Source organism: Pseudophryne corroboree, chromosome 4, assembly GCF_028390025.1.
Source record: "Pseudophryne corroboree isolate aPseCor3 chromosome 4, aPseCor3.hap2, whole genome shotgun sequence".
NCBI classification, from domain to species: domain Eukaryota; kingdom Metazoa; phylum Chordata; class Amphibia; order Anura; family Myobatrachidae; genus Pseudophryne; species Pseudophryne corroboree.
The window spans coordinates 276052864-276065028 of NC_086447.1; the positions used below are offsets into that span (position 1 = coordinate 276052864).

At 48.0% G+C, this 12165-nt stretch overlaps 1 long non-coding RNA gene across 1 annotated transcript; it reads left to right on the forward strand.

The window, feature by feature from the left end:
* Nucleotides 1-393: 393 nt before the first annotated feature.
* Nucleotides 394-1288, forward strand: LOC134911335 (uncharacterized). Its single transcript, XR_010176489.1, has 3 exons — nucleotides 394-557; nucleotides 823-955; nucleotides 1243-1288. It is a non-coding gene; the product is annotated as an uncharacterized LOC134911335 (long non-coding RNA).
* The last annotated feature ends 10877 nt before the right edge of the window (nucleotides 1289-12165 follow it).

Below are 12165 nucleotides of genomic sequence, written 5' to 3' on the forward strand. Positions count from 1 at the left end.
TTATTTATTTATTTTAATATTACCCACCATTTTTTTCATTTCCATAGGCGATGCGGGTTATCCCAACAAATCGTGGCTCTTGACCCCATTGTCTAATCCTGTTGGTAGAGCAGAAAAACGTTACCAAGAGACACACAAAGCATCGAGGCAAATAATTGAGCGTGCCTTCGGTGTACTTAAAAGGCGGTTTAGATGTTTAGACACTTCCGGTGGTGCTCTTTTGTACTCACCGGCAAAGGTTTGCGGCATGGTAAATGCATGTTGTATTTTACACAACATATGTGTCGCAAACCGTTTGCCGGTGACTCTTCGTCGCAGTGCTTTCCGACGCGGGAACCGTTCTTCTGCTCTACCGGTGGGTGTGGACGAAGGAGATGATTGACGCACCTTCCCAGGCCTGTTTTCCAAGTTTCGTCCTGTTGACGACCTGTTACCCCCTGTTTTTTCCTGTTGTTGGGTTGCCGCAAATATTGGACCCGTTTATCCAACTCTACCATGGGCAACCTACTTGTGATGTGGACCTGAACCTCCGCCATGTAGCAGACAACCCCCCTCAGGTGAGATGTATTGCCCAAAACTCCCTCTTATCAAAATCACCCCGGCATATCCAAAGTGCAGCCCTCCGGCATTTGCAAAACTGCACATCCAATCATGCCCTGACAGCAATGCTTACGCTGCGTCAGGGAATGTTTGGATGTGTAGTTTCTCAAGTGCCGGAGGGCTGCATTTGGGACACAGGCCGCTGTAACCTACTTGTGTCAAAGTGTTGCTTGCACCTTGTCTTTTCCAATAGCTGGAACCTCATACTATTCTCTTCCACAGGTCTTGCGGAGTATCCTTCCCAAGTGGCGTGGATGTGAAGAGACACGACAGTTCCCCTGATGTACCATGGCATGGGCGACCTACTTGTGATGTGGACCTGAACCTCCGCCATGTAGCAGACAACCCCCCTCAGGTGAGATGTATTGCCCAAAACTCCCTCTTGTCCAAATCACCCCGGCATGTCCAAAGTGCAGCCCTCCGGCATTTGCAAAACTGCACATCCAATCATGCCCTGACAGCAATGCTTACGCTGCGTCAGGGAATGTTTGGATGTGTAGTTTCTCAAGTGCCGGAGGGTTGCATTTTGGAGAAAGGCCGCTGTAACCTGCTTGTGCCAAAGTGTTGCTTGTACCTTGTCTTTTCCATAGAAGGGTGACACTATTACCAATAGCTGGAACCTCATACTATTCTCTTCCACAGGTCTTGCGGAGTATCCTTCCAAAGTTGCGTGGATGTGAAGAGACACGACAGTTCCCCTGCTGTACCATGGGCAACCTACTTGTGATGTGGACCTGAACCTCCGCCATGTAGCAGACAACCCCCCTCAGGTGAGATGTATTGCCCAAAACTCCCTCTTGTCCAAATCACCCCGACATGTCCAAAGTGCAGCCCTCCGGCATTTGCAAAACTGCACATCCAATCATGTCCTGATACAGCAATGCTTAACGCTGCGTCAGGGAATGTTTGGATGTGTAGTTACTCAAGTGCCGGAGGGCTGCATTTGGGACAAAGGCCGCTGTAACCTGCTTGTGTCAAAAAGTGTTGCTTGTACCTTTTCTTTTCCATACAAGGGTGACACTATTACCAATAGCTGGAACCTCATACTATGCTCTTCCACAGGTCTTGCGGAGTATCCTTCCCAAGTTGCTTGAATCATCATGGATGAAAAGGGACACGACAGTTCCCCTGCTGTACCATGGGCGACCTAACACAATACCACTGCATCTCATATTTTACATTTTATTTACTAATAATTTAAAGAAAAACCACACAAAACTTCTCATTTTAAAAATTTATTGAAGAAATATATAATTGTATTTTATTTTGGAATAAAAAATGAAATGTAATAAAACAAAAAAAGTAGTGTTTGTTCTTCTTTACATTCTTTTCTTGTGTAGATATCTGTGGGAAAAAAACATATTAAGTAGACACTAATGATGTCATGTTCATTCCTTTCCCAAGAACATTTGTGGAACCACACAGCCCAGCATGACCCATTGCTGGGCTGTGTGGTTCCACAAGGGCAGGCGGTCCAAAGTGGAATAGTGGTGTCAGTGGTCAGCACTTTGACACGCCTGCACTCGTGGAACCACACAGCCCAGCATGACCCATTGCTGGGCTGTATGGTTCCACAAGGGCAGGCGGTCCAAAGTGGAATAGTGGTGTCAGTGGTCAGCACTTTGACACGCCTGCACTCGTGGAACCACACAGCCCAGCATGACCCATTGCTGGGCTGTGTGGTTCCACAAGGGCAGGCGGTCCAAAGTGGATTGAATATATACATTGAAACATGGCTTTACTCACCTTGGTACGCACAACACGAACTACGCTGTCCACTTCAATTTTCCACCCAATCCTATGAATAAGCCAAAAATAAACACTAGTGAATAGTAAAATCACACAACAGTGAAAGCCTATTGTACACCAATACAAAAAGGAGTTTTTTTGGTAAAAAAAAATAAGTGGTATCAGAATAGCTCTTTGGTCCATCATACATGTAGCCACAAGGAGCTTTCATCCGTTACCACATGCGCCCGCATACATGCCCGCGTATGTATGCCTAGACAAAGCTCCTTGGTAGTATCCGGTGGAGAGTGGGGGAGCCCAACACAAACATAACATTATTAAGAAGAAAAAAAAAAATTAATGGGAGGGGGAGAAAGGGAAACATGAAAAACATAAGAGTAAATAATAAAACAATACGACCGGGCTTATGGTGGTTGTCCGTCCGGATCCTCTTCTTCCTCCTGATGGGGCGTCGATGCCCTGGGCGGCTGTGCAGTGCGTTGACTTGGCCTCGGTGGCCGTGCGGGTGTAGATGATGCGGCCGGTGTTGGTGGTGGAGGCATCTGGTGGGTGTGGTACATCCCTGTATATCCTTGGTACAGCTACGACCGTCCATACCAGGATGGTGGTGGAGGAAGGGAAGGAGGCGTCCGTGTGGCTTGTGATGGCGGAAGTGGTGGTTCACCAGCGTGTTGATGAGCTGGCTCTGGGAGCTTATCATACATCATCTGCAGTGTGGTTGCGATGATCTGTTGGCTGGATGCCGAATGTCGTTGGCTCTCCGACATGTTGTCAACGCTGTGTGCCAGGCATGATGTGTTATCCACCAGCCGGTTGATGGATGTGGCCAGAATGTGAAGGATGTCCATAGTCTCCCTGTGATCTTCTCTTCTGGTCTTTTGCATTTCGGCCGTGCTGTCGGCATGAGCCTTTTGCATTTCAACCAGACCGTTTGCCATCTTCTCCATTATCTTCTCAATGGCGTCCAGTCTGGTTCCAACGACATTCGTGTAAGTATCCTGGCGGGAAGTCATCTCGGCTGCCAGGGTGTGTACCCTCTGAACATTTGAGAGATCCTGCCCTTCCTGTACGTCTGCCACCAATTGCATTTGTGCAGCTGAAAAGAAAATTACAAATTAGTATACACAATCATACATTTGTTTGAAGGCTCACAATTCGATATTTACTCACACAGGGATGTAGAAACAGCAGGCTGCTGCACTTCCACCTCATCGTCCGACGAATCCTGTAGGAGATCCAGCCTGAAGAAGGGACCAATCCCCGATGCAAGTCCGCTGCTGGTCCGTGGCACCTCTGTTTGCAAAAGAAAACAAAAAATTTAAGTTAATAAACTATACAAAAATGGCGCCCACCCCTCCTAACCCCCCCCCCAAACCTTCCCCCCCCCCCCAAAAAAAAACCTTCTCCATCCGGTGGTGCCGCTGCTCCAGGAGCTTCACTTGTCCTCAATTCTGGAGACTTTTCAAGGGTCTGGCTGAAAAGTTTAGTCCGTTAACCCTGTAGACTCAAACAGTTCGGGTGATGGGTCCACAAGGGTAGTGTCTTGTTGAGGCTCTTCGGTCACAGTCCCAGAGCTCCTGGAGAGATGACGTGCTGGTGATGGCCTGCGCGCAGGAGATGTAGTTTGGCGCCCAGCTGGTGGTGTGGTCGCCGACGGTGTCTGGCGCACAGGTGACGTTCTGTGCGCTGATGTCTGGCGCGCAGGTGATGGTCTGCGCGCTGACGATGTCTGGCGCGCAGGTGACTTTCTGCGCGCTGACGATGTATGACGCGCAGGTGATGATCTGCGCGCTGCTGATGCTTGCTGCGCAGGTGATGGTCCGCGCGCTGCTGCCGATGCCTGCTGCGCAGGTTATGGTCCGCGTGCTGCCGATGTCCTGTGCGCAGGTGATGTCCTCTGGGCAGGCGTCTCTGGGGAAAAAGAACAAACACATTAGCAAATAAAAAAAATAAAAAAAAAGATTAGTGCAGCTCATCTGAATGTATTCTTACCATCAGGCCTCCTTTTGCACTGCTTGTTTCCCGCCGTCTTCCGTCTTCTGGGCGGTTCTTCCTCCTCGGGAAAGCCAGCAGGACGGCTAGAGTCCACACCTCCGCGAACTCCTTGGACCATGGCAGGGTTCATGCGCCTTTTAATAACTTCCTCCCAGGGTAGCCACTTCAGATTGAGAGCCGGACCACCTCCCGTAGCTGTCTCATGTCGGCGCTGAATCCCCATCTTCTTCTTGGTCTGTCTGCGGCAATCACTTAACCGCTTCATGCAGTTTCTGGTGCTCCGGCGGTTTCCAGATACTGCAGTGACTTGTCTCGCGATGGCATTCCAGATGTTTCGCTTGGTCTTAGCTGCTGTGGTCTGTGCCCTTGGTCCATACAGAACGTCGTAGGACCTGTCGACGCCATCCACTAGGGCACAGTTTTCCGCCTCAGTGTATCTGGGTCCACGCGGCTTCTTCGGTCCTGCGTTTTCACCAGAGGCTTCCTCCTCCGACTGCTCATCTGGCTGGCTTCTTGCCTTTAGGGATTAAAAAAAAAAATATGCATTTAATAAGATCGGTATGTACCTGTGAGTGTCAGTATCCCTGGCAGTGTGCAAAGATACCTGTAGGTGTGCATGGCAGTGCGCAAACTAGGGTGTGTCGAGTTGGATGCTATTGTGTCTGCAGGTGTTGTCAGTATTTACCTTTCTAGGCTTTTTCTTTTTCTTTGACTTCTCCATTTGATCCCTTGACGACTGCGGCTGGTCACTGCATGCCTGGTCGGTCGTATCCTCCTCCTGGGTCGGCTCCCACTCCTCGTTGCTATGCAGGGAAAGTTATTCTGAGGGGTGGGGGGAAGGGGGGGATCGGGGCCGCTTGTTCCTGGACATCTCTGTTGTAAAAAGAAAAATATATATTTTTACAAATTTAACACACATTACAAAATTACATGCAACCACACGTCATGCTGCTGGGACCCCAGTGCTCAAGCAGGACCAAACAAGAAAAAAAAAATGAAAATTTGAAAAAAACCACAGCCAAACAAGCCAAAACCCCAGTACAAGCATCCCTGCACATGCTGGAGGTCAACCAGTGCTAAAGTAGGAGCAAAAAACATGTTTTGGAAACAATCTACACCACTGTCGGCCACATGGCAGATACCGACACGGTCAAAGTCAGCCCAAACAAGCCAAAAAGTACCTCCAGCATGTGCAGGCATGCACCAGTGCTAAAATATGAGCAAAAAAACATGTTTTGGGAACAAACGACATCACATGTTGGATACCGACACACTCTAAAATCATCCCAAACAAGCCAAAAAGCATCCCTGCACTTGCTGAAGGTCTACCAGTGCTAAAGCAGGAGCAAAAAACATGTTTTGGAAACAATCTACACCACATGTCGGCCACATGCCAGATACCGACACGGTCAAAGTCAGCCCAAACAAGCCAAAAAGTACCTCCAGCATGTGCAGACATGCACCAGTGCCAAAATATGAGCAAAAAAAAACATGTTTTGGGAACAAACGACATCACATGTTGACCACATGTCGGATACCAACACACTCTAAAATCACCCCAAACAAGCCAAAAAGCATTCCTGCACATGCTGGAGGTACACCAATGCAAAAGCATGACCCAAAAACCACTTTATGGAAGAAAAAAAACGTGAAAAACTACCAACAAACAAACAACTCACAAAAAAACATGCAGCAATACAAGCAGGAGCTATATACACATACCTGCACACATATACATACCCCAAACACCCCAAAGCAACGCCACATGTACACCTCATGGCACCCCCCCACTACACAAACACATACATGTGGTACTTACCTACAAATGTAGAAATCGCTCCTAAAACGACTCTCCTCCGGGGTAACAGGTCTCCTGTCCATCCTGGATTAAAGCCTGCTGGGTGTCTAAATGAAAACCACAGCAAACAACACCAATTTGCTAGCTCTGCAGCACCTCCACACACCTCTCTACAGGTTCACAAAATGGCTGCTGAGCACGCAGCAAACAAGCCCTATAAAGGGATCAAAACGGCGGGAAGTCGAATCCAGGACGCCCACTACTCGACGATTGGTCTGTTATTCGACAAGGGAGTGTCGAATGCGTTTTGTATTGCATATGTCGAATTCATGGTCCCGGGCGGAGGGTTTCGGCTGTCGAGTACAGTCGAATCCTAAAACGGACGAAAAAAAGACGCAATTCAGCCAGAATTGCATATACCCCTTAGGCTAAAGCAGGAGACAGTCTCTAAGCAAGTAGATGTTATTACTGCTGAGTTGCACAGATGGTATGCTGACAATTGGTGCACAGGTAAGGTAATGAGAAAGTACACCTGAGGAGAGTCTCTTACTGCTGATAGGTTTGAAGCTGGATGTAGCTGAAGTCCGGAGTAACAGGAGAGCTGTAGAGATGGTAACTGGAACTATGAAGATAACCACAAGGAACGCTGGAAACAGGAACACAGGAACTGGGAGAACTAGACACAAGGTATGTGACTCGTTGTCCGAGGCGATGTGAGTGAGCCCCGGACAGGAACTTATACCCCTTGCTCTGCAGTGATTGGTCACAGGGGCCTGGCTGGAAACACAGCGCTGGATTGGATGCCGGGATCAGCTGAGTGCAGATGTCATGGCAGCGTCCATACAGACCAGATTCCGGCACACAGCGGAACACATACGCAGGACCAGACTCAGGGGCACTCAGCGACACGGGAGATGACGCTCGCGGTCAGTGCATCCATGCAGCCGCGACTGGGGCCATGACCTCCGGAGGCCTGCACACCAGCGCGCTGGTAAGTGAGACGCAGCTGACCGCCGATTCCTGACATAGGGCATTCCACAGAGTGGGTGCAGCCAAAGAAAGTCCAGCAAACAGGAATGGGATCGAATAACCAGAGTTTCCAGGACCAACTCATTGGCCTGGTGCTGGTTATACTTTTAGGATGGGGGGGGGGGGGGTCTCTTTCCCACACATGATTTTACCATGAAGTTAGCCACTAGCACACAGAAGCACTGCACACAGGGCCTGATCAAGCAATAGGCTGATCAGGCTGCAACCTGGAGTGCTGGGTCCTGGGGGGCGGCACAATAGATTAATTAGGCTTCTTTTTCTTTCTTTTTTTACTGTGTGATCCTGCGTTTAACGCCGGCACCATAATTGTCAGTGCAACTTACCCAGTCACTGCTGCAGACAGTCTGCAGTGTAGCGATGACTGATTCAGTCATCATCACTGCTGAGCACTGCCTGAGCTCCATCGTCTTCCGCGTATGGCCCCTCCTCACTCTGTCCTACTTATACTGCTGCGTGATGACAGAGAATCGGACATGTGCAGTAGGCATTTCACTCCAGGACGCTGAGAGGGCCATCAGGGTGCCATTTTCAGCAGCAGAGCGCGGTGCCTCACAGCTCTTGCACTGTTATACCCCTTTTCCACTAGCCTTTTTAAACACGGGTAAATGCGCGGGGGCGCGCATTTACCCGTGTTTTTCCCTAGTGTAAACGGGTCCCCCGGCAAATTCCCGGATCAAGTGATCCGGGAATCCTACCCGGGTAGCTAGCCGTGTTGAACACGTGTTCAACCCGGCTAGCTGTCTAGTGTGAACGGGAGCCGTGTCGAAGCGCCGCCCCTGCCGCGTCACTAGCGCGTCACCAACCCGGCAATTGCCGGGTTGGTGAGAGCTGTCTGCAGGGGGCTGTAGCACGGGTCGCCGCCGTGTCAGGCGACACGGCTGCGACCCGTGCTACACTAATGGAAAAGGGGTATTATTAATAGAAAGTGTCTTCTTGCAGAACTTGAAGTTTGATCATATAATCAAAAAGTTTGTAGCTTTTAAAGCAAGAAAAAGGAGCTTGATGTAAACTGTTGGTGTAAACGGTGAGTTTGTCGACTATATTTAATGTATAATTTCATATTATTGTCATTAGTCTATGTTTCTATAGAATAAAAAAAAATACAAATTGTATCAGCAAACAATAATTGAAACTGTGGTAAATGTTGACACATAATTACATATTTTTAGCTGAATATGAGCTAAAAAATTGGTTTCTTGGGGGAAGGGGGGGGGGGAACCCACTTCTGTAATAGCCTAGGGCAGCTGGAACCCTTAATCAGGCCCTGACTGCACAGATCACACTGCTCTGTGCAGGCTTTGGCAGAACGCGCAGCTTCACAGGCAGGTCTATAGTATTTGGCCAAATACAACTGAACTCTCACACAACTAAACATGACTGCATAGATCCTTGGAAAACATGATTCTTAATAAATTTGATTGTTTTATCTTGAGAAACTCTCACATATCTCAGTGATGCCCTGTATGCAGAGGCGTCGGAATGGGGGGGGGGGGGGGGGCAAAGGGGCAGCTCGCTCCCCCCAAACATAAGAGAGGCACCTGCCGCCACAGTACATGGCTGAGATAGGCGCCGCACATAACGGGCGCTTCAGCCGCGGACCGCGATTCACTGACTGTCACTGTCTGGCAGTGACAGTCAGTGCTGCTGCTGCTCCTCCCGTATTGCTCTGATCACGCATATGTAATGAGCGGCGGAGCGTCATGACGTCAAGCTGCTCATTACATATGCGCAAGCTTTGCTGGGGCTGGCCAAGGATGTCGCAGGGGAGAGACTGTCACTGAAAATGCGGGGGCTGCCCGCTCCTGATTGCCCGCCCGCCTGCCTGGCCAGCCAGCCAGACAGTCAACATTCTGTGGGGGTATGTGTTCCTGGCACTGTGGGGACATATGTATATCTTGCACTGGGGACATATGTATAATTGTCTCTGGGGGCATATATGTATATCTTGCACTGGGGACCTATGTATAACTGGCTCATGGGGCATATATGTATCTGGCACTGGGAACATGTGTATAACTGGCTCTAGGAGTGTATGTGTGTGTATATATATATATATTCCTAGAGCAAGTTATACACATGTTCCCAGTGCCAGATATACATAGATACCCCTGAGCTGGATATCCATACAGTATATGCCCCCAGAGCCAGTTATACATTCATGCCCCAGAGCCAGATATACATATATGCCCACCGCCCATCACTGATATATGCCCCCAGAGAGGTAGATATATATATATATATATATATATATATATATATCCAACAATTGAGTCGGCACTCACATGACTGACCAGCCTGTTACTTTGCTCGGGTGCCCTCCATGGAGCTGCAAACTCCAATATGCACACAAATGAAAGGGCGGCACTCACAAGTCCTGTAGATAAGAATAATTCAGACGGACAGCGTCTTGAGGTGTGTCAACGTTTCAGTCTATTTCAGACTTTTTTCAAGAGTTCTTGAAAAAAGTCTGAAATAGACTGAAACGTTGACACACCTCAAGACGCTGTCCGTCTGAATTATTCTTATCTACAGGACTTGTGAGTGCCACCCTTTCATTTGTGTATATATATATATATATATAATATATTTCTATCTACCTCCCAGGGGGCATATATCAGTGATGTGCGGTGGGCATATATGTATATCTGGCTCTGGGCATGTATGTATAACTGGCTCTGGGGGCATATACTTATGTATATCTGGCTCAGGGGTATATATGTATATCTGGCACTGGGGAAATATGTATATCTGGCACTGGGGGCATATATGTATATCTGGCACTGGGGGCATATATGTATATCTGGCACTGGGGACATGTATATCTGGCGGCATTTATGTATGTATATCTGGCACTGGGGGCATTTATGTATGTATATCTGGCACTGGGGGCATTTATGTATGTATATCTGGCACTGGGGGCATATATGTATATCTGGCACTGGGGGCATATATGTATAACTGGCACTGGGGACGCTCTACAGTGTATATAATGGGCTCTGTCAGGCATAATGTGTGTAAGAGGCCCTACCAGACATAATGTATATAAGGGGCTTTGGGGGTAATTCAGACTGGATTGCTGCAGTTGCAGTGATCAGTCTGAATCTCTTTGTGGAGTGCGCACGCACCCCGGTAGCCCAGTGAAATGCTGACAGCATCTCTGGGCTGCGATCACCTCTGCCTGATTGAGAGAAAGAGTGGTTGCGGGGCGGGAGAGGGCATGCCAACAGCGTAAGAACACCGTTGGCTGGGTGCGGTCCAGACAACGCAGGTGTGTCCGGTCCCTTGCGGGGGCGGGCCACGGCGGCTGCATTGGAAGGGAGATACTAGCCAGGTGCAAAATCATCACCGCTATGTGATGCTTTCACACCCGTGGGGGGTGGGGGGAGGGGGAGAGCCAGACATGCTGGGTGGACTAGCCCTGTGCTGGACGTCCCCCGCATGTCTTAGAAACTGATCGTAGATGTGCTAAATTTAGCACATCTACGATCAGTTCTGAATTAGGCCCTCTACCGGGCATATTGTGTGTAAGGGAGCTCTACCAGACATAATGTATATACGGGGTCACTCACTCACTGCTACTCCATAGAGTTTCGTACAGGTACCTGTCTAAGGTGGCCATAAATTAGGGGCGCCAAATTGAGATTTTATCTTGCCCCCCAACTGAAAAACGTTCTGACGCCCCTGCCTGTATGTTTAAATTCAACATAATTGTTACCCTCATGTCTCCATTGGTTAAGGCACCCCGTAACCTCGCTCCCTAGGTAACTACCTAGGTTTGGCTTATGTTAATGCCTTCCCTGAGGCAATTAGAACACATATATCTGAGCCTGAAATAAAAGTCAGAACCGAGCCCTGTCACAGTCCTGATCCAATGTAGCCAGGTGCCAGTTTCTTCCCAAGGCATGTAGGATGAAAATGCATGGGCAGGATGTTGTAGGGGGTAAGCTGGCACACAACAGTGCAGGCATGAGCTTACAGTGCATCCCAGAGCCGCACATTGCCTTACTGTGATGATACAGATGCAAGAAATGTGTATGAATGATGACTTTGGGGGACATTTACTAAGCAGTGATAAGAGCGGAGAAGTGAGCCAGTGGAGAAATTTCCCCATCAACCAATCAGCAGCTCTGTATAATTTTATAGTATGCAAATTATATATGTTACTTCAGTGCTGATTGGTTGCCATGGGCACTTCTCCACTGGCTCACTTCTCCACTCTTATCACTGCTTAGTAAATGTACCCCTTTATGTGCAATCGAACAGCAGTCATGTAGAAACCTCCTTAATCAAACCAGTGATTTTGACAGTATATCTGAGATAATAATTAATCCTGCTAGGTGAAAGCTACACTGCAAGATGGAGGAGAGGGTCTAATGGATCTATATTTATATTTCTTACATGTGCATAAAAGTCTCTTGGGGAAGGAAAATCTGTAATCAGTAAAAGCACATTGTCTATGTATATGCTGCATGTAAATATGAAACAGAAAATATATATCTATGGAGTTCTCTATGTATCTCCAACATATCTATTAATCTACAGTAATTTCACTATTAATTCTCCAATTGAAATAAATGGAAATAGACTTTTGTCTTATCACATATACACATCTATACTGTATGTTCCTATCTGACCATGGCTGAAGTGAAACACCTCTTATTTAATAAAAGTCACATATAGTGCATATTCATATAGTTCTGAACACAAGTGGATAAAGCAGTATTTTCTTTCCTAAAAGTCATTTGCTTTAATAGAATTGGGTACATGCATGTCTGATGATAGAAGTTGTGTTCCCTAGCTGCAAATCACTGTTGTTGATGCAAGGCAGGTATGGAGTTAACATGAGCTCTTAGCAGCAGATCCCTGGCAGGGGCAGTGTTTCAGGTTCCTTTACATCACTGCACTTTCTACAGCACAACAGCACTCAGCAGTGAGTGGGGAGGCAGGTGTCAGGAGTGCCTTGTGTGGCTGGG